This window comes from Pan paniscus, chromosome 2, assembly GCF_029289425.2.
Source record: "Pan paniscus chromosome 2, NHGRI_mPanPan1-v2.0_pri, whole genome shotgun sequence".
Lineage (NCBI taxonomy): Eukaryota > Metazoa > Chordata > Mammalia > Primates > Hominidae > Pan > Pan paniscus.
Genome location: NC_085926.1, coordinates 144,707,066 through 144,729,946, shown reverse-complemented (window position 1 = coordinate 144,729,946; position 22,881 = coordinate 144,707,066). Strand labels below are relative to the sequence as shown.

Below are 22,881 nucleotides of genomic sequence, written 5' to 3'. Positions count from 1 at the left end.
TTTTTTCATACAATTAGAATTTTGCTAAACGGGACAGTGGCCTATTTTGTAATCAGAATCTGGACTCATAGTTTAAATACTATGAAACCATGGTCTTCTACTGATACAAAATGTGTTAATTTTTAAAAATTAGTTTAACTTATTTAGCAGACTTCTAGAAAACTTTGATTACTGTTTTGAAATACACTTTTGATTCTTACAATAATTATTCATTGAGTGCAGAGATGCTGCAAAAGAAACAGAGACATAAAATTGAAAAGGAAATATAGTCTTTGCCCTCAACGTGACTTCGAAATTAAATGTGTTTAATTGAAAAACGTGTAGTGGTTTAAAAGGTGGCCTCTCTGCTTATTAAACAAACAAACATGTTTATGCCTCGGTCCCTGTGAATGTGACAATTTTTGGAAAAAGGGACTTTGCAGATAAAATATTTTAAGATGAGATCATCACAGATTAAGGTGGGGCCTAAGTTCAATGACTTGTCCTTTTAAAAGAAAATATGAGTGATGCAGGGAAGAAGAGCATGCGAAGATGGAAGCAAAGATTGGAGTTTTGCAGTCCCAAGCCAAGGTACTCCTGGAGCCACCAGGAGCTGGAAGAGGCAAGGAAGGAAAGTCCCCTATAGTATTCAGAGGAAGTGTGGCTCTGTCAACACCTTGATTTCAGACTTCTGGTCTCCAGAATTGTGATAAATTAAATATATGTTATTTTAAACCATGAAGCATGTGGTAATTTGTTATGGCAGCCCTGGGAAACTAACACAGATTTTGTTACCAGAAAGTAGCATGCTACTGTAACAAATATCTGAAAGTATGGAAGTGCTTTGGAATTGGCTAATGGGTAGAAACTGGTAGAATTTTGAGGCATATGATAGAAAAAGCCTAGATCACTTTGAACAGAGTGTTGGTAGTGATATAAAATTTACAGACATTGCTGGAGAGGTCTTAGAAAGAAATGAGAAAAACATATTTGGAAATTAGAGGTAAGGTGATCCTTGCTATTAAGTGGAAGAAAGCAGATCAATTGCCCTCTGCTGCTGAGTGGAATGCAGAACTTGTAAGCAACAGAATTGAATATTTTGCCAAGTAGCTTTCAAGCAGTGTTGAAAATGAAAATGAAGCCTGGTTTCTCCTTACTGCCTATAGCAAAATGCAAGATGAAAGGAAGAAATTGAGGGAGAAATGTTAAGAAAAGAGGAAGCAGGACTGGATGATCTGGGATATTCTTGATCTATCCAGATTGCAAAAGATGCTAACATTAAGCTATTGACTATTGAAAAAGTGTGCTCCATAGAGAGGGCCAAAGAAATCATTTGCTGAAGAGATTCGATATGTGATTCCTGTCGTCTCAGGTAGACTCCCGGAATAGGATAGGCGATTCAGAAAAGATCTGTGAAGGACCCTCTTTTTCAGTGGCATGTATCTCTGTGACATATAAAGGAAATTCATTAGGTTTGCAAGAATGTTGTATCAGCAGAAATACTGCCAGCTTGAGCTGAAGGAGACAGAGAAGAGATGAAATAAAGAAGGCTGTCAGATTTCTAGGACTGTACAAACAGGAGTGAACTAACAGAATTACTTGGCTACAAACCTAAGCTGTCCTTCAAGAAACAGAAAGAATAACTCCAATGACAGAACTGCTGTGAACAGAGGCCACCTGGTTTTGTGGGTCTGATGTAGCCAGTGCAGAGGCCGAGTCTGACATGGAAGGAGCAGAAGCCAGTGGGGCTGAGGAAGAGGCAGCAGGCACAGAGGCAGAGGACAGAGCTGCTGTGAGCCCAGAGGGTAGAGCCTTGAGCCACAGAGGATTATTCTCATGTCTTGTAACCTAGTGGAACATTCCTTGCTGGATTTCAAACTTGCTTGGGACCAGTAACCTCTTTATCCCTTCCCTTTTTTTTTTCCTTTTGGAATTAGAATGCCTATTCAATGTTTGTTCCACCATGGCATTTTTGAAGAAGATAACTTGTTTTTTAGTTTCACAGATTCACAAATGAATAATGACTTTGCTCCAAGATGGATTATACCCCAAGTCTCACTCATACCTGATTTAGATGGCTTTAAAATACAAGATATGAGACTTTTAAAACTGATAATATTTAGATGAAATTTTGGACTTGGAGCTGATGCTTTAATGGGTTGCAATATTGGGGACGTTGGGATGGTGTGAATGTATTCTGCACTTGGGACAGATGTGAATTTTGGGGGCCAGAGGGCACCTATAGCAAGTTGAGTTGTGGTATCCTTCCCACTTTACCGAAATTGTTCTTGTTGAGATCATTAAAAACTCCATAATGCCAAATTCAAGAAACTTTTTTTGTTTAATGTTTGTCAGGTTTTTAAGAATAGTAGACCCAACTGATGACTCCTGTTTTTTCAATACTTTATTTTATATTTATATGTATTTTTCTGATGAATAGAACTGAAGAGAACTTAATGTGCCATGAATAGAAGATACTCTTTTACTCATGGTACATGGTTATCCTTAATATTTGCAAAGCTGTTCTTTATTTCAATTCATTTTCATCTACATAGCTGAGCAAATCTCCATTCCTATTGTTAAAACAGCACTTACTCAAATATATCTTTTAAATGTTTGTAATTTTGAGAAATATATGGTGTCTTTGTGTATATTCTTTAAATGTACAAAAATTTTATCGTGCTATGGATTTATTCTATAGCATTCATTTTGTTTTTTACTTTTCTCTCCAACATTTTAAGATTTATCTATGTTGTTGAATATATTTCTAATTCATTATCTTAAAATTATGTACTTTTTTCTAAATAATTTATCCATCTGTTTTCACTTCTTCTTTTCATAATGAGCACCTAGGTTATCTCCAAATTCTTACTACCCCAAATACTGGTGAGATAAGCATCTTCACACTCCTGTTCTTATTACCTGTACACAAGTGTTTCTGGAGTATATATCCAAAAGTGAGTTGACTAACAATTAAGGTAAATGAAGAGATTTTGATTAAGAGTATAATGAATCTATAGATACATGTAGAAAAAATTTAAATCTTAAAAATATTAAGTGTTTAATCTGTGAACATGTTATATATCTACCCCATTTTTAAATATTTTTAAATTTATCTCAATAATAACAGTTTTTGGTAAATTGTATTATAAATATTTATTCAATTTATCTCTAGATATTAAATAATTTGTATGATAATATAAATTCTATATTTTTAGAAATTTGTTTTTGAAATTTTCTTTACTGTTATGGAGAAATAAAATGGGAGATGGCCTCCACTGTTCCCATTTTACTGTAAGTCTCTTGGGAGAAGGACTGACTCTTTAATCCCTGTTGTATCCACAACACTAAACAGGATATGTATACTAAATAAAATTTTGTTGAATAAATGAATAAAAATTTTATAGGAGCACATATACCTATACATTTAGAAAGCTTAATTCTGGGTTTTGTTTTTGTTCTTTCTTGTGGCTTTTTTTTTTTTTTTTTTGAGACGGATTCTCCCACTGTCACCCAGGCTGGAGTGCAGTGGTGCGATATCGGCTCACTGCAAACTCCTCCTCCCGGGTACAAGCAATTCTCCCACCTCAGCCTCCCGAGTAGCTGGGATTACAGGTGCCCGCCACCACGCCTGGCTAATTTTTTGGGTTTTTTTTAGTAGAGACAAGGTTTCACTATGTTGGCCAGGCTGGTCTTGAACTCCTGACCTCAGGTGATCTGCCTGCTTCGGCTTCCCAAAGTGCTGGGATTACCGGCATGAGCCACTGCGCCCTGTCAGCCTCCTCTCATTCTAAAATGGATATGATATGGCCCAAATGCATAATGCTGAATTATTTGACCACAAATCCTAAGTCTCCACTCTCAATACAAAAGATAATTATCTCCAATACTAAACACATGCAAAAAAAAAATGTAATGACATTACATTTATAGGTTGTTCAAAAGACAAAAGCACAAATAAGGTAACAACTCTTAAAGTCTAATTTTCTTGACAAGGTACTTTTTTCTTCAACTAAAAGAAATGTAGTGTTATAGTTTACACCTGTGAGAAAGTTCAACAAAAGAAGGAATCTAATAACTTATCCAAATTTCCAGTTGATTTTAATAAGCATTTTCACATTATCTAAGAAATAGAAAATGCAAACAAATTTGTCATGGACATTAAAGTGAGGCAATTTCCATGTGCTGATTCAAATCAAAGATTTGGCCCCATTTCTTGGGATGAAATATCTGCCAACTGTCAAATGTCAGGCTAGATGAGGTTGGAGGAGAGGAAAGGAAGAGCAGACTGAGAAAGAGAGACTCCTTCTGCTTACATTATCATGTTTCAGCACTATCCATGCACTGTTGTCAGGAACCATTAGTGCATTTGGTCTAATATTCAGTCCAATCCTACCATCTGGACAGTTCAGTACACTTCTGCTGATTTAAAACTCAATGTAATAAGGAGATTTTTGTTTGATGAAAAGGTGAATCATTGTTACTCTTATTTCTACTATTCTTTACTTCTACAGCAAATGAGTAAGCAGTAGCCACCTTTCTTTCTAAGTTACCTTTCGACATTTCATTAGATCAGATATTTTTCTCATGAGAAGAGTTTACCTGTTTCTTAATGCTATTATATCATTTGACTTAAGATTTTGGAGAATATTACCATTTATGGTTTCATATGCTGTATTTTCTTTGAAAACTTCTAACCTGCCAAAATTTTAATCTGTCAAGACTTCATTTTATTAACAAATGTGATGGATATATGGCAAGCATTTCTGAAGTCAAGCACATTGATTAATATTTCCCAAGATTTAGATATTTAATAAAATAATACCTAAACACAAATTAAACTTTAGATATATATCTTACATGACTGGCAAAATTAATTCTCATTACCAAGATTGCATCTAAAAATTCTAAATAGGCTCTTCTCATTACATTTGATAATATGATACTGTATAAACCCAAATGATTATTTCCATTTTAATAAGAGATTTGCCAGTGAAGAAAGAGTGAAATACCACTTTAAAGATCAACATTAGTCTTTTTTTAGCACTACATATGGGACACATAGGAAATATTCAAAATCAATTAGTTTGGTTAGACAAAAATTTAGAACAGGAAAATGGACTTGCTATTTGAAATGGTTCTGAACTTTTCAAATGTATGAAAATATAGTGAGATGTAAGGTAATATAACACTAACTTATTAAAATCTAGTGGCAATTTCTTGAGAAATTGATTATTGGCATTTAATATTACAAAATATTTCTTAGAAAACATTTTGTTGTGATGCAAACAACTGTACCACTATAATTTCACCAAATAATATTAATTAATGATTTCCTAAAGACACAACCTAATACACTGTAGATGTTGAATAATAAAATTATATGATATATAGAGTATTATATATCATTTATTACATATTTATATTAAGGATTCAATATTTATTGAAAGTAAAATGCTAATTGGTACATGGTAACTTTTTGCTATGTTTTACTCTATTATAAAATACCATTTACTCTGCTATATGTTGTCTATTTACATACAGACATTCAAAAATTTATTTTTGGTTTTACATTATGAAAACCCCATAAAATTGCATTCATTTCAAATGTGAAGAGGTCATTGACTCTATTCTCAAATGCATTTGCAGATCATTTGGTAGGGTCTGAGGTAGAGCAGGAAGGCAATATAAATTCAAGTTCCTGGACAGAGTGCCTAGAACAGAGAGCCCTGGCATCTAAAGGGTCCAGAAAATGGGAGACAGGAGTTTGGTAAATTAGGTAAAGTAAGCTAAGTAATATTCTACATTTGGAATAGGAAGTATCAACTTTAAAGGTGTTCCAGCGATTGGCTAAACATAGACACTGCATCAATTACAAGAGCAAAAAAGTAAGTAGTCAAGAAGGAAGTTAAAAAGAATAAAATTATAGGAGACAGGTAAATAAAGTGGTGAGTATGGTGGAAGGAGGCTTAGATGACAGGATTCCTATTACTCCTGGGCCTTATGGACACTGGGCAAGATTTCTAATTGTATTTTTGTTTATTAAATATCCATAGTTGTGTTTTATTGTTTCTAAGATGCCATGCTACTTAAGTAATTACATATTATCTTAAATATTCTCATTTCCCCTCACATAGATAGCTTTTAGGGAACCACATAGGAAGCTGAAGGAAGAGAATGTCCACTCAGTCAGCCAGATATGCTCAGTGTCTCATACAAAGATAGTGATATATGACAGCTAACCTATTCTCACTTTTGAAATAAACCCTTATATTTCATCCTGTGAAATATTTTTTCATTTATATTTCTTCAGCTTTTCTCTATATTACACATTATGGGGATATGCTCTAATTAAAATTGGATACTATTATAATCTATATACTTTATATTACATAGATTTACTATTAAATAAAATGTTTTATAGGTCATTCATTTAATTTTTCTCTGGGTTCAGAAGTGACAAAGTTTAAAGTCATGTGCATATGTCTTTGAACTCAGTAATGGATCAGACATTTCAGAGTTAGAAAAATTGGCAGAAGCAGTTTAGAAAAAGAGCATTCAAGATTTAGGAGTATATTGAATCATGAGAAAAAACTAAGAGAGAAAAAATAATAAAGGTACCAGATTAAAGAGAATTTTTGTTGTGGTGGTATTGTTTGAAATTTCTCTATTTTTCTCTATGCCTTCAGGCAAGATTCCTGTCTTCTAACCTAACCATATAAATATGTCTTCTATCTGAAAAGTATTTCAGAGCTTTTCTTGGAAATGTTTCAGTATTATTCAAGTCTCACCACCTAAACGTTTTTGACAATTTTACTTTATTTCTGTGACTTAGTTTGATTTTGTTATGTTTCATTTTTATGGATAGGTAAAACTTCTAGAGATTCCTCAATAGATACTTCTCCACATTTGCTCCTTACCAATTATCAGGGATGTAGAGTTGATAAAAGGTACTTTCTTCTCCAACTATCTGTGTTGTAATTATTCTACCATCACTATTAGAAAAAGAGCTTTTCATAAGACTATAAAGTTGAGATTTCTTCTAAAGTGAGCCATCCAATATAGTGCTACTCAGCCATTTCATAGCATGAAAATAAATGAGGACATCTGATCTCTTCTTTCCCAAAACATGAAATATGAGCTTCCTTGACCACAAACATGCCTAACCAGTCATTCTAGTTAAATGTACCTTGTGATATTCTTATATGAAGAAAAGAATAATCCATGTAGCTCACACAGTAGTCTTATCAAATAAGCAGTTAATAAACTACAACTGTGATTAATTTTATTCTGACTAGTGTCTTCAAGTCAGTTCTACCTTTCCTTTCAAAAGTTTATGTTTCTGGGTTTGTACTTATTTCCTGGAGCACTCTGAGGCACAACATGCTTTTCTTTTACTGTTTAGTTTCCTTTTGGTTTGGTTCAATCAAATGAGAATTTAAGCATCCAAGTTTCCAGTTTTTTAGTACAAATATTTCCAGAAAAACTGATATTCATACAACAGAGTCCAAATGAAATAAAAAGTGTTTTTGAAATAATTAAAATTATCATAAAGTTCATAAAAGAATAGAAAGGTGAACATTTCTAAGAAGGTTTTGATAACAAAAATAAGCTAAGACTTGGACTAGCAAATATTAAAACAGAGTAAAAAGCTAGGATAATCATGACATCACAGGGCTGGCACAGAAATAGACATATTTATCAATGGAACAGAACTAAATCTGGAAACATTAAACCCTATACAGGAACTAAAAAAATTCATGGGGTATGGATCCATTGTTCAATAATTTGTGCTAAGCACCAGTTACATTGACAAAAAATTAGATCAGACCTTACTATACATTATATGCATATAATCTCTTGATGAGATAAAGATGTGAAAAAAGCAAAGAAGACTGGAAGAAGAGAGAAAAATTAAAATTTGAGGAGACTTCATATTTTGGTTCACCCTAAGATCCTAGAAACCTTAGAGTGAAAAATATATACATTTAATTACATAAATATAAAAAACTTACATTGGCAAAAAGTTATAATGAAATCAAAACAAAACTTACAGATCAAGAAAAAATGATGACAAACAAGTATTAAATAAGTAATTGATCCCTCTAACATACAGAGTGCTCGTAAGTTAATAAGAAATGTAGGTAGTCCATCTTTTATTTAAAAAGTCCAAGAAAAAAAGCATGTATTTCACTGAAATAAGTACAGGCAAAAACGTAAGAGCAGATTATTATTAGTTATCAAAAAATAAAGTTAGATAACAGATACTACATTCATTAGTTTAGCAAAAATAAAAATTAATAGCATCCACTGTTGGTGAAATTCTAGGTATGAGAACAATGTGATTATTACAAGCTTTTGGAAAGTAATTTGGTATTTAAATAGTTATTTAGTTTAATATTATGTAAATTTAATATTTAAATAATTTAAATAAATAGTACTTATAGCACTTGGACTAGTTCTCCCATTTCAACCACTTATTAAATACAAATAAAATTACAGGATTAAAAGATAAATATTCCAGGATAGTTATTATAGCATTGTTATTAATATTAAAGACTTGGAATAATCTGAATTTTCCTCAAAATTGGAATGATTAAATGGTACACCTATTGATACCTTGGTATAAATGTAACATTGATTATTATGTGGTTATTAACACAAACCAGGTTGATATATGTGTTACTTTGAGAGAAAATCTAAAATATATATTTTAGCAAATGCAAATTATAGAGTGTATATATATTGTGTGTGTACATGCACATGTGTAATCTTTGCAAATGTTTAAGATGCAAAATTAACTGCATGAAAATTCTTGTCAAACTGCTAATAGTGTTTATATTTGAGATTGGAAGAAGAAAAGAAAATTATTAATTTTATTTTACACACATCTTTTTATTTTCAAATGTTACAATGATTGTAATTTTTGTAAGTTGGACCACTGAAAACCAACAAGTATTTCTAGTTTTTAATTTCACAGTCAAATGTAACTTGCTTAGTTACAATGCTCTGAGAGTTAATATTTGCTTTTTACTTATGAAAAAATTGAGTTTCAGAAAGGTTAAATGACATATACAGTGACACATATCAGAAAGCGCTCGTGCCAAGACTCAAAAACAAGCGTATTTGTGACTCCAAGTTCACGTGCTTTCCAATTTATCCCATTATTTCTTGACTGTGTGTATGTAAATGTGCATGTGAATGCTGAATTTTTCAGACTGACACAACTGGGTAATTTAAATTGGATATACATTGATTCAGTTCATGTTTCTTGATGTGTAGACCAAGCAATTGAGTAAAAGTCTTAGATATCTCAGAGAATCACAAATATGAGAGAAGTCATATTGGCTTAAGCACTTTTTCACTTTTTTTCTTTTTCTTTCTTTCTTTTGTTTGTTTGTTTGTTTGTTTGTTTGTTTAGTCAAGAAAACCTAGGACCAAGAAGGGACAATTTTTCAGCTTAGCACAGTAGTAAAGAACAAGAGCTTTGGATTCAGGCAGATCTAGCATCAATTTCCAACTGAGTCATTTATTAATAGTGGCATTCACTGTTATATATCTCTAAACCTCTATCAACCGTTTAAGCCAAAACACCAAAGGTTTATCCTCAATTTCTTTCTGCCTTAAAACTTTATATAAAATCCACAATTAAGTCCTGCTAAAATGAGTTCCAGAATATCTCTAATTAGACTATGCTCTCAACATCCACTGTAAATCCAAACCACAATTATGTTTTGCTTCATCTATTGCAATATCTTCCCTAAAGTTTAACCCCTTTTCACTCCTGCCTTCTCAAATTCATTCTTCGTAATACTGCCCTCTTTTTAAAATACGCATTATATTAAGTCACTCTACTTAAAAGACTTCTGTGGAGGATAGGTTTTAGAAGAAACCTACCTGCTTTACCATGATCCAAAAGGCCCTCATTATCTGGCTCCTGCCTAAGGCTCTGGCCTCATATCTCAAACCCATCCCCTATTCCAGAGTTAATATGATTTTATTTAAGTTGCTCAGGTTTTCAAGTTCTCTCTTGGTTCAGAGCCCTTCCCCTTTGCTTTTTCTCATACCTGGAAATCTTTCTCTTTTAGTCTTCATATGGCTGACATGTTCTTATTATTCAGGTCTTAGATAAAACTTCGTGTTCTCATAGTTCTGGAGGTCTGAAATCTGAAATGGGTTCACTAAGCTAAAATCAAGGTGTAGGCAAGGCTGAATTTCTTCTGGAGGCTCCAGCAGAAAATCCATTCCCTTTTCTTTTCTAGCATCTAGAAGCTATTTTGCCCACCACATTCTTGATCACTGACCTTGTTTTCTTCTCCAAATCTTGCTAAAACCATCTACTTTTAAAATTTTTCAGATATTGAGTCCTCTCTGCTAATATACTCTTTTTATTTTTTCTTTTAAGACTTTGAACACATTTTTAAGAACTGTTTTAAAGTTCTTGTCTGCTAATTCCAATATCTGGGTCATTGTGGAGTCTGACTGCTTATTTATCTTTCCTGTGAGAATATTCTCGTTTTTTATACACATGCAGTAAAATTCTACATGAACTTTAGTAGCATGTTTATAGAGACTGGATTCATTTATCTTTCTCTGAAAAATGTTGGCATTCGTTCTAGCAGAAAGTGTTGGCTAGCAACACTGACCCTGTAGAACCCTGGTCTTATACTTTTGGGGATGAGACTATTTGGATTTTATGCTTATTCTCATTATGAATTCCTTATTCCTGGCATATAGATTTTCTTCCTAAAGTGCATCCTTTCTGAAATTTCAACAGAAAGCTCGAGGTTTTTATCTAATCTCTCTTAGTGGGACTCAAATTCAACTACCCTGAGTTGAACTACCAGTAGTTTTAGTTCAGCTAGCTTGAGACTGTCATACTGTGATATGTCCAACCTTGCCAGTTGAGAGGTGACATGGAGGAGATCCTGGGCCAGCAGCTCTAGCTGAGCTCTCAGCTGAGAGTGAGTATCAATTTGACAGCTATGTAAGTGAGGCTATTTTGGTAGTAGATCTTCCAGTCCCATTAAAGCTGCCCCAGGTGACATTACATGGAGCAAAGAAAATCTATTATCACTGAGCCTTGCCCAACTTGTAGAATTTTGTTTTACCCTAAGTATTTTCATTAAAAACTAAACGATATGTCAATATATATTCACATGTATATTATTCACACTTTTGACAAAACAAACACTGAACCACATAAATTTTTAAAAATAAAATTATTCATATGCTGAACACACACAACTAGCCCCCCAAAATTAATTCCATTAACAGTACATGGATCACTGTATGTATATTTTCACATATCATACATACATAAGCATGTATTTACATAAACTCATATGTAGTCATTTATAAGTAAAGTTACATAAGAAGTTTTAAAAATATTTTCTACTACATATCTGATAATTTCTATACACCTATCAAAATGAATACGTTTACTTTATCTTATTCAACTGTTGGGTTATTTATGTTATACTTTGTATTATGTATATGCCAGAAGTTAAGAATGGGTATTTAGGTTATTTTTAACTCCGGAGGTCATCAATACTGCTCTAATAAACTTTCTTGTGTAGATGTGTACACACACAGAAATATTTCTGTATAATAAATTTTTACAAATAGAACTCATGTTAAGAAATTTACACCTTTTAATGTTTAATTAGAGACTATCAGTTGCTGTTCACAAAATCAATCATGTGTAACAGTCTTTTATATACTAAACTCTTACTAACACTAGACATTGCAAATCTGAAAAATATTTTTGCCAGTATCATAAGCCAAAGTGACACCTCACTGCCATTTCAATTTTCATCTTCATATTTTTGCATTTCATTTTTTGAATTTTTTTGTATTTCATTGCCCATATGTATTTCTTCTGTAACATGATCATTCTTGAATTTTTCCATTTTTGAAATTATGGTTGTAATTTTTCTACTAATTTTTAAGGTATTTCAGAAATGTTATTCATGGTAATTTTTTGTCTCATGTATGTTTGAAGTATTTTCTACAAATTCGTTGCTTTTTTGTTGATGGTTTCTTTTATCATCCAGCATTTTAAAAGTTTTTTATAATAAATGTTAACAAGTGTTGCCTCTGTCCACTCTGTTTATCATGGCAGTCAAAAAGTCTCTCTATGTTTAAAGACATGGGGAATAGACATCCATCTCTTGACAGGGAGTGCTGATGTTCTGCAGACAATGTGGTACCAGAAATATTGCTCTGGACTTTTTATGAAAATACAGTCTGCCACAGGTTGCATTTCAAAAACTACTTTAATTGACACACACACATACATATATATATATATGTCACACACACACACATATACATAGACACATATATGTGTATAGCTACAAAGTGTGTGTAGATTCAGAGATACAAAGTTTGTGTGTGTGTAGACATCAAGAGAGGGAGAGAAATATATAGATATAGATAATATAAATATAGATAGATATGGAAAGAAAAGTTAAAATAATTTTCTTTCAGAACTTTGAAGATATTGCTTCATTGTTTTCTAAAATCTGTTTTGCTAAGGGAAAATCTGTTGCCACTTTGATTCTTGCTTCTTTGTAGATAATCTGAGGGGTGTGCTTGTGTGTGTGTCTCTGTGTGTGTGTGTGTGAATGAGTGTTTAATTGCTTGCTTGTTTTTCTCTGCTAGCATTTTTTATTATAATTGTATCATTATCTTCTTTGTTTTGAGATTTCACCACATTAAGTCTACTTGTCTGATTTTTTATCGTATCTTGATAGACGTTTCAGTGTGAAGATATGTCTTCAACTCTGAAGCATTTCCTCGTCTCATTTGCGTGTTCTTGTCTTTTGGAATGCACTTACAATGGATAGTAGGTCTTCTCAATGTACCACCCATGTCTTCATTTATCTTTGTGATTTTGTGCTGCCTGTTGAGCTATATCTTCCATTTTAATATCAAGATTCTATTGCCTTAAGGAATGTTCTACATAAAAATGTGAACCTGGTAAAGAAAATCAACTTTTAGTAACTTTTCTAATCATCCAAAATTACCAATATACTCATTCTCTTTGTTGACACTTTGTGTGCTTTAAAAATCTCTATAGGAGTCTCAGGAACTACTGAATTGTAACTCAAAATCTTTCCGCAAATTACTTTGTTAAAAATGTTTTGGATAGGTGAAATACATTTTTACTACATAAACACAAGCCAAAATGGTAAGTTCTATGAAATTTGAATATCACAGAAACATTCTGTGGGGTAATGGCTCTTAATTCCTTAGCACAGTCTTTCAGCTCACTAATTGTATCTTCATCTTTGATATTAATAATTTGGTTATTTTTACATAAATTTTATATTTTAATGATCAGTTTCTTCTTTTTATCACAGTTTATTCTTGTTATTGTTAATGAATACTTTATCATACCGCCTCTATCTGCAGTCATCACTTGTATTTATTTTAGTTTTCTACTTTTCCCTTTTAACTCTGTTCTTTGGTAGCTATTTCTTATATTTACTTGTTGGGTCCCTTTATTTCATGGCATTATTTTTCCTCAAATGGTGGGTGATTTTAGATTACCTGTTCTTATTTTCTAATGAGTTTCTAACTTAAATAGCAAATTCCTTCAACTAAAATAAAAACATGCATTCTGCCTTCTTGTAAGCTTTTTCTTGCTTATGCTCGTTATATAATTTGTTCAGTTCTGGTTTTTCTATTAACCCAATTCCAACTATTTGCTATCTTATAAAATTACTCATAATTTCTGGTTTATACCTTTGGTGTTATAATGTTTACAGTTTTTTTTTTAATTGGAAGATTTCTATGCAATCTACCATTTTGGCCTAATCTCCATCAATTTTATAGCCTGTTGGTAAAATCTTTCATATAAATTTTATCTCTTTTCATTATTTTTAAAATTCTACATTTCTATTGAAAATATGGTGACTCCAGTGTAGCACTATTGATGTATTATTTGCATTAGAGGATGATTTTTAATCCAGACATGCTCATTTTTCTAGCTGTAAGAATTGGACTAATTATTTGTTTTTTTATTTTCTGTGCTTCCAGATTTAAAATATAGATGTAATCTATTATAAAAGCCCAGACCTATTTTCCTCACTGCATAATCTGCATGTTGAATCAAATGACAGAAGTCAGATTCTACTACAGCATAAGATAGTATATAGAAAAGGTACTCTTATTTGGTTCTTTTTGATAAATTTAAATCTCTTTGAGGGCAAGGATCATGTTTCAATTTTCACATGTATCTCATGCCTACGCCATGAAAGAATTACAAACATTTTCTTGTGTTTTATACTTTTGCACAGGTTGATCCTCCTGCTTATAGTTCTCATATTCCTCCTCCCATGGCTGACTCCTATCCTTCTTGAAGACCCAGTTAAAGGTATGCCCTTCATGGAATTGCTTCTCTATTGCCCAACCTCCTGCAGATGTGCAGCCTGTAGGCTAGACTGAGTGTCTTCTTCTACATGCTCTATTTTAGCCAAAGCACAGCTTAATCACTTAATTTACTACATTGCCTTATAAGTGTCTGTGTGATGAAACAGAGAGATTATGTACACTCCCCAAGGTCACACAGTTACTCATTTTCAGGACCAATATTCAAATCCAGAAATTTCAGCTCCAAAGTGTGAGCATTTAATACTATGCTTAAGTACAGGCTTAATAACACTAAATGAATATGCATCAGAAGAGTATAAAGCATACTGTGAATGCTAAAACAGATATCATAGATGCTAAGCTATCCTATTTTGTGCATTCATTTGTAACATTTAATATAAAAAGCTATATTTATACAAGTAAACTGGATAAAGCCACATAATTTCTTCAGAGGTCTGTAGTAAATTTCCTATGACAGTTATGGATGAGAAAATGGGTGTTTTAAATAATTTTTACCATTAAATTTAACACAGTATTTGCAACACGCCCTGCTTATTGAGAATAAATTTTACCATATCACTATTTTTTAAATTAAGGAAAATAATCAGTTACATTTGGATATACAGCATCTCAATATAAAGAAATGAAGTTACGTATTTGCAAAGGTTTTCTTACATTTTATGTAAAAACAGCTTATTTTTTTGAATGCATAGATATAATTAACCAAACTAGGATTGAGACTAGAGCATCAGTCAATTTTGTAATTTATTGGAAGAACTGCTTTTGTTTTGACCCTGCATACAAATGCAAAATATCTAAATTTTAAATATTTAATTGATTATATTTTTCTTTTAAAACTCTGTAGGTATAAATATTTGAGGTTCACTTATATACATATGTATATTTCCACTAAGTTATGTTGGGGAATGGCAAGTGTAAAAAACCATGCAAATGTATTCTTTATTCTCATAAAAATTCAATAAAATAAACTTTTAAAAATACTGTCAAATAGTTAAATAGATGTTAAATCAAATTTTTGCATCAGAAATGTTCAGTAACTGAATAAACCAAAGCCTGAAAAAATGGCATCCTACAACACACACACACACACAGTTAAATTTACCCTTTTCTGCGTACTAAGGTATTTCACTCCAGCCTTTCTAACTCCCTGTGCCTGGAAGTAATAATACTACATATCCCTAAGTTTATTTCACTTCCTTTTTTTCTCTTCTCGAGCATTGTCGTAAAAATAAATGAATATTGTTCCACTGTGCATGCTTTTTACACTCTTCATGATGAGAATGGATTCATGATAACCCATTTATTTTCTTTTCTTCTAACAATCTTTGCGGCAGGAATGAGATGCCTGAATTTTAATGCCTAATATGATCTTTGGAAGACTATAAACTTTTAATAGGCTTTAAACATAAAGTGAGGGAAAAGATAAATAGCAGAAAAGTCTGTGGTTTGATCCCAGGAAATCCTGATTAATCACCCTCAGATTGTGTCAGACCATCCTGAATATTTTCTGAAAACAATTGGTTCATTTTATTGCCAAATAAATTGTAATTGATGTTACCAACTTCTAACCAAATAAAATTCTAAATGAGTGAGAAGAGACATAAGAACATATATTTCCTTACGTGAGATAGCATTTAGGACGTATCTCATTTTATTTGTTCTCTGTGCTATTTATTCCTGTTAGTTTTGTGTGATAAACACAACAGGTTTAAGATGACAAAGATTTTCTTTCAGACTGTACCTCCCTGTGAATCGTTAGTGAGTAACCATAAATTAACATAAGATCAGAAATATTCAATATTGTCTTTCATATCTCAGGGGCAAAATACTGACTACTTTCAGTGGTGTACAAGCACAGAATTTAAGGCCTCCTGAGAAGGAACACTCTCTTCTGCAATATCATCGTTAGCAATGTTTCCTGTGTGATTTCAAATTTTTGTTCTCTATTCAAATTGTTTCAATAAAATTAGACATTATAATATTTACAGCTCTTTATATAAATCAGCCTTTAAACCCTGAACAAAATGCACATGGGCTTTACAATCAGAAGAAAACGAAAAGAGGACTTAGGCATTAATACCGTGCAAAGGTTTAAATCATATATAATTTGCTAATATCCCTTTATTGACTTATTTTTAAAAATAAAAAAATGAAAATTTTTATTACATAAAAGAAAAGCAAAAACATCTCTTGCTGTGACAAAATACTATGAATTATTTTTCTAAAATTGCATCTCCCTTTAAATAGAGCAGAGAAGAAAACACAACAGTTAAAAAAAATTAGTTGGTATTGCCACAATATATGCAACCCCCTGAGCTTTGCCTTTTAAATCAGCATTCTGCTGTTAAATAATAAAAGAAAAGTCCCATTATTTTCCCAGCTTCACTTTGCTTAAAGTGATTGATGTAGAATTTTACTGCCATCCAATGGCAGCCGCCTAATATAGCTCAAGTAAATGTCTAAAGCCTTTTGAACAAATTGCAGTCTAGGGAATTTAACTTATGTAGTACACTCAGAACTTACATCAATACATCTCTGTTTGTTACACAGTAAGAAAGAAATATCACTGCAGTTTCAATTTATTGTTCGTTCTCCAAATTCAATTTAACAGTGAATTACTAATATTGCTGAACATAATTACCTAAATGAATAAATCATCCTAGGCTACTCACTAGAGAGAACATTAGAGCATAATATTAATTTTTACATGCACCTCATCATATTAGTTTAAAAGGTTTCTTTTTACAACTAACAATCTTTTCCTACCAGGCAAAATAGCCTTTATTAAAAGACTGTTCTCAGCTTTACTTCTGTTATTTGGAAGACATTTGAATATTTTTACCTGATACTGTATATCATATAATTTCTGATTAACATTAAATTGCATACTGTTTTAATTATAATCTTCTTTCCTAAATGATTGAGTATTTAGATCATTTCTCAAAAAGGCAAAATAAAAATTATGTCTGATTGATATGAATGAGTTTGTGCTTAAAATATTCAAGCTTAGTTATTTAAAATTCCTGATTTGAGTTAAAAGAGTTGATGGGTAACAACCTAATTTTACTTTTCATTAACATTAACTAAAATATAATATATTTGAAATTATAGGTAATTGCTATGACAGAATTATTTTATTTCAATAAAACTTCATGAAAAGTATATTTTATGATTTATTTATATATAAATGACATTTTGCTAAAATATGAAGTTTAATTCAGTAATTAATTATTTTAAATACAGGAAAATTTAGATAAGCTATCTGGCCTATAATATGAAAAGTCTTTTCAATGTTATTTTATTCAACTGAATGTTTTAAGTGTGTGTGTGTGTGTGTGTGTGTGTGTAAAAATAGCCTCAGGCCTGAAATACGTTTTGTACTCTGGAACATCTGAGACCAATAATTCAATGGAATTGAAACACAATAACATATTTATTTTAACTTACTTTAAATTAGAATATTTAATTCAAACTTCTCCTTCAGTTAAAACCTCACGTTATTGTTTTTCTAAAAGATCCCCAAATTAAATCCAAAACTTTTTTTAAAAAAAATCCAGACAAGACTTCATCCTGAGAGAGATTTTGTAAAAGAGCTGAAAACAATTTAGGAATTTTGAATGGAAAGAGATAAACTGACCATTTGCTGATAAAGATGGAATTTGAAGACTCGATGTTTACAGAATAAAGGACGAGGCAGCCATGCCTCTGTGCCTATAGTAAATTTGATTTTTGTTTCACATGTTTAAAAATTATACCATCCATTTAAATCCTCCTTTCTAACCAGATGATTTTGGTGTGAACCTCAGTTTTAATAATGTTTATGAAAGAAGTCTAAATTTTACTCTGCCTCAGCTCCATTATTGATAAGATTAGAAACTAGACCTGAAATAATGTCAATAGAAAACTCAGTTGCTTAGTGTACTTAGACATTGTTAAGAGTTTGAGATAAACTAAATCTTATCAAAAGTCAATTCTACCTATACTATATTTTTGTGGTATATATTTAAATAGTATGAACTTATATACTATATATCCATATACATACTATAAAATGATGCTTTTAGAAAGTTTTATATTTGACCTCTTATTATTAAATTTAAAAAATCAGTTTCCAGTTATGAATTATGTTTTAAAAGCCTCAATCATATTTTCCTCATTTAACTGATATTATGCTACAAATTATCTTTACAAGTAAAGGACATTTTGCTTTTCTACCAAACAATCATCCAGTCTAACATGCACAATTAGTATTTTCTCCACCTACATGTATATTCAAGCAATTAAACTAAAATGTAAACATAATCTGAAATTTTACTACTTAAAACTCACTATGAATAAGAACATTTTCATTGATATATTTCTTTATCAATTCCTCTCTTTTTCTTATCCAATGTAACAAGCAAGGTAAGTTAATTTATTCTATGTAAAATATGGAGCGATTTTAGATGGTTCAATTACCTGAAACATCTTGTTCTATAATGATTTTTGTTCCCTTTTCATTAGCAATAATACTAAGGAAAATTTAATTATTATTTGCAATGTTGTCATTCACTATGACTTAGAGAAGTACCTCATTTTTAAATCTCAAATATTAAGAAATACAATAATTTCAACTCACTTTTGCATAATGTGATAGAAGACTGATATGAGAATTAGTATAGAAAAATATCTAATGACGTTATGACTGTTGTCAGTATTAAAGGTATATGCATCTATATTTCAAATTAAGTCTTAAATCTAACTTTAGGCAACACATACTTTAATATGAAACTAACAATAGGTTGATGTATGATAATTTTCTTGTTTTAATTTTAATGTCCACCATTATGAAGTATACTTTGTGGTGCCTTTTTCAAAATAGAGAATGAAGTAGAAAAAAATAATGCCACATATGCCAGGAGATAGAAATGGGTGAGTTTCTAAGCTGCACATCTTTGATAATGTATATCATCAAAGACATATTTAGATATTTGCTTTTTGATTGAATAAGCACCTTGCTGCCAAATGTATACTCTTATATTTGCATTAAATTAAAAATATATATATTTGGAATGAAGTCTGTTTACATTAAGGTTGTGATTAGTTACATCCTTCTGTTTGATTCCTTCCCTGAAAAAAAAAATCTTACACCATGGGTAACACAATTCCTATGCCATGACACAGAAGTTCCCACAGCTTTCCTATTTCATCAGAAATGGAGAAACCCATTGTTTTTGCAAGACAGCCATTGCTGAAGGCTTCTGCCAGCCATCTAATAAAATGATAGCTATTTTGAGTTAAGCCTGCTATAATATCAGATCCTATCAAACTAAAGAATTTCAGAAGTACAGACCATGGTCTTTCTTCCCCCAAAGACAGCATCAAAATCTGATCAAGATAAAAGTAAAAACTTCTGATGAATATACACTACATGATTAAAAACCTAAGTCCCTATGGTTTAAACCTTGAAGACATTTTAATTATCTATTTAACATCTTGCTATTTCTGGAATTCTGACTGAGAATGTTTCTGACATAGTATTTCATGGAATGTCCTTCTCTCATACTGAGCCGCTTTTATACTCCAGATGTAAACACAAAAGCTTGCCTTTCATCTTTTTAAACTCCATCACATAAAAGCAAAGGTAAAAACCCTAAAGACCACTTTTTCAGTGAGTCTCCTATATTGATTATATAGTCTCCTATACAGATTATAAAACTAATACATTTCTCTGAAATATGGAAACCGAACCATTTTCCTTAATTATTTTTGTACTTGCTTAAGAGTATATTTAACAATTCTTCATCATGACTGAAATTTATTTCTTTTAGAGGGAGAAGAAAGCTAATAGCACTTTAGATATAATATATACTAAGCTGTTTGCTTCTTTCACAGGAATTGTCATTATTCAAAATTTCCACTAATTTTTAAATGTGATCAAAGTAACCATATTATAATTAAAAAAAACCTTTCCTAAAATTCCAAAATAGTATTTGATAAATAAATTTTCGCTTAAAACTATTTGCCTCAGCTAAGGTTACTTTTGGTTAAACTAAATGCTATGGAAACCTTGGAAGAAAATTTTTAGTACCATGTAATTAAGGGAATTAGTATCAAATTTTCAAGTACTTGACAATTAAATTATTCAGTTTTTACAAAGACAAAAGAAAAGGAAAACAACTATGACCCTTATTATATTGCTACAGTCTGATTTTTCTTCACATTTTTGTCATTTCTTTATATTTTTCACAGGCTTAGTTGCATGTCTCTGTATTTCTCTGTATATCTCTGAAAGATTAACTTATGGTTATGTAATTATATATTCATTTTACCTTTGAAAAGATGAATGGCATATCATGATGCATTTTACATTAGTATACATATCTCAGAACACACATAACTTTTGAACCTATACAACTTTTTGAATTTGGTTAAAAAGTAGGAGTAATATTAAGCAACATTTGTTTACAAAATGTGATTTATAATGGCATTTGGATAACAAAAGATGCTTTCGTTTGGGTTTGTCAACCTTATGGCCCTGATGGTTACTCATAGGAGACAGATTTTATCTTAGAAGGGGGTATTTGCTAACTAGGATTGAAAGCATCATGGTGGTGGCATGCTCCCATATTACCACTTGAGATTCATTGCTGGCTGATCTACAGAGCAGCTTTGATTGCAGTTTTACCAAGCCAGATTCCTGCTGTCCTGGCTGCAAGGTTTGTTTTCTTTTGTTTGTAGCAAGAGGGGAGGTTATGCTTGATTTTCTACTTGCCTCTAAACTTTAGAGCTTAATTTTGGCCTAAGAAAGAGGAGAATTTCTTAAAGTTGATGTGTTTCACTTAGCTTTATGAAAGTGGGAAAAAAGAAAAAACAGTCCTTGCTGTTTTCTTTTTCATTTTTTAATCTATTAACTGCTGGATTGAAACTTTTTAAAATTTCCTGATAACCTCTGAATCAAAATAAGTGAAGTCTCCACACTTGGAAACTAAGAAAGGACTTTCACAAAAGAAAGTAAGACAAAAAGAGAATATGGAGGTTCTGAGGTGACCATCAAATCAGCTCTAAGTTCCTTTGCCTGACAGTCAAGACCCTTCCACAACTGGTTGGAGTTCCATTCTCTTTTCAGGGCTCAGCTCATGTTCCACTTCCTCTGTGATCTTCTGCACCTTTTCCTTAAGTAACTTTACTTCCTCTGGCATGAAGAAAATAACGTCGAGGAGTATAAAATATTGAGTAGATTTTGGAATGAAATATTTAATTGCACAGCAATGTAGAAAACAATGGGAGCTAGGATAAAAATTATGTGTTAGATTATTGAAAAATTTGAATGAATGACAATTTAAAGAGAGTTTAGACTTTAAAGAGCAATTAAAACTATGCTTTCATAACATGCTTGTCTCGGCCTCCCAAAGTGCTGGGATAACAGGCATGTACCACAGCTAAAAATACAAAAATTAACTGGGCGTGGTGGCACGTGCCTATGGTCCCAGCTACTCCAGAGGCTGAGGCAGGAGAAATGCTTGAACCTGGGAGATGGAGGTTGCAATGAACCAAGATGGTACCACTGCACTTCAGCCTGGGCTACAGAGCAAGACTTTGTCTCCAAAATAATAATAATAATAATAATAATAATAATAGTAGTAGTAAATAAATATAATGCATGTATTTCACCCTTCAGTGTGGCTTATTTTTAGAAACAGATTACATTTTTTATGTCAGGTAAGATAATTTTCATATATTGTACATCAACTTGTTGATCTCTAATTTCCAAATGTGCAATACATGCTCAAAAAAACTGTTGAACAGACTGAGGAATGAATAAGACTAACTGTAATATTTAGAAAATTGGTAGAACTCAGTATAGCATACATCATTCTAGCAACCCTTAATAATTCATACTAAAATATTAATGGATTTTGTTTATTCAAAAAGTTCATTGCAACTAACCTCATCCATTTCAGATATGGCACTTAATTAGTTCAACAATAAAATTATTAGGAGTATAGCATATTATTTTACCACGTATAAGCTTTAGAAAGTAAAAATAGTTTCTGTCCGAGTTTATCTTTATAAAAGACTTAGTAGTAAAGGCATTCCTACTTTCAGTTTCCTCTGTAAGGTGTTCCAAAGAGGGGACACATTAATAGCACACATTATAAATATTAGCTAACTGAATTTTTAAAAGATTAAATAAACGAGCACTAAGACATGCATTAAAATTTTATAAATAATTATTAATCAGCAACAACATTGATAAGTTAACAGGCATAGTTTTCAACAGGTCAGAGGGTGCTTGAGTACTCATCGGGATTGATTATGTGAAACCATGCCCAACTAAACCTTGAGAAAATGTACACATTTTATACACTTAAAAGAGAGTGAATGGCCCACTTAGAGATTATTTGACATCTCTACTTGGCCATGCCCCTTTATCCCTGTAAGAATGTAAGGCAGGCCGAGTTCTCCTGGGATGTTGAGGAGATAGTCTTTTTGTCCAGATTGGTTCATGTTTTTAGAAAT

At 31.7% G+C, this 22,881-nt stretch overlaps 1 long non-coding RNA gene across 2 annotated transcripts in view; it reads left to right on the top strand.

The window, feature by feature from the left end:
• The window catches only part of LOC129397456 (uncharacterized), a 596,722-nt gene that overhangs the window by 539,369 nt on the left and 34,472 nt on the right, over positions 1 to 22,881 (top strand). The window contains exon 6 of one of the 2 annotated variants that reach the window (XR_010111464.1): positions 14,286 to 14,362. This is a non-coding gene — a long non-coding RNA (uncharacterized LOC129397456). Of the gene's footprint in view, positions 1 to 14,025; positions 14,128 to 14,285; positions 14,363 to 22,881 lie in introns of those variants that run through there. The other variant, XR_008624903.2, reaches the window with a different exon arrangement.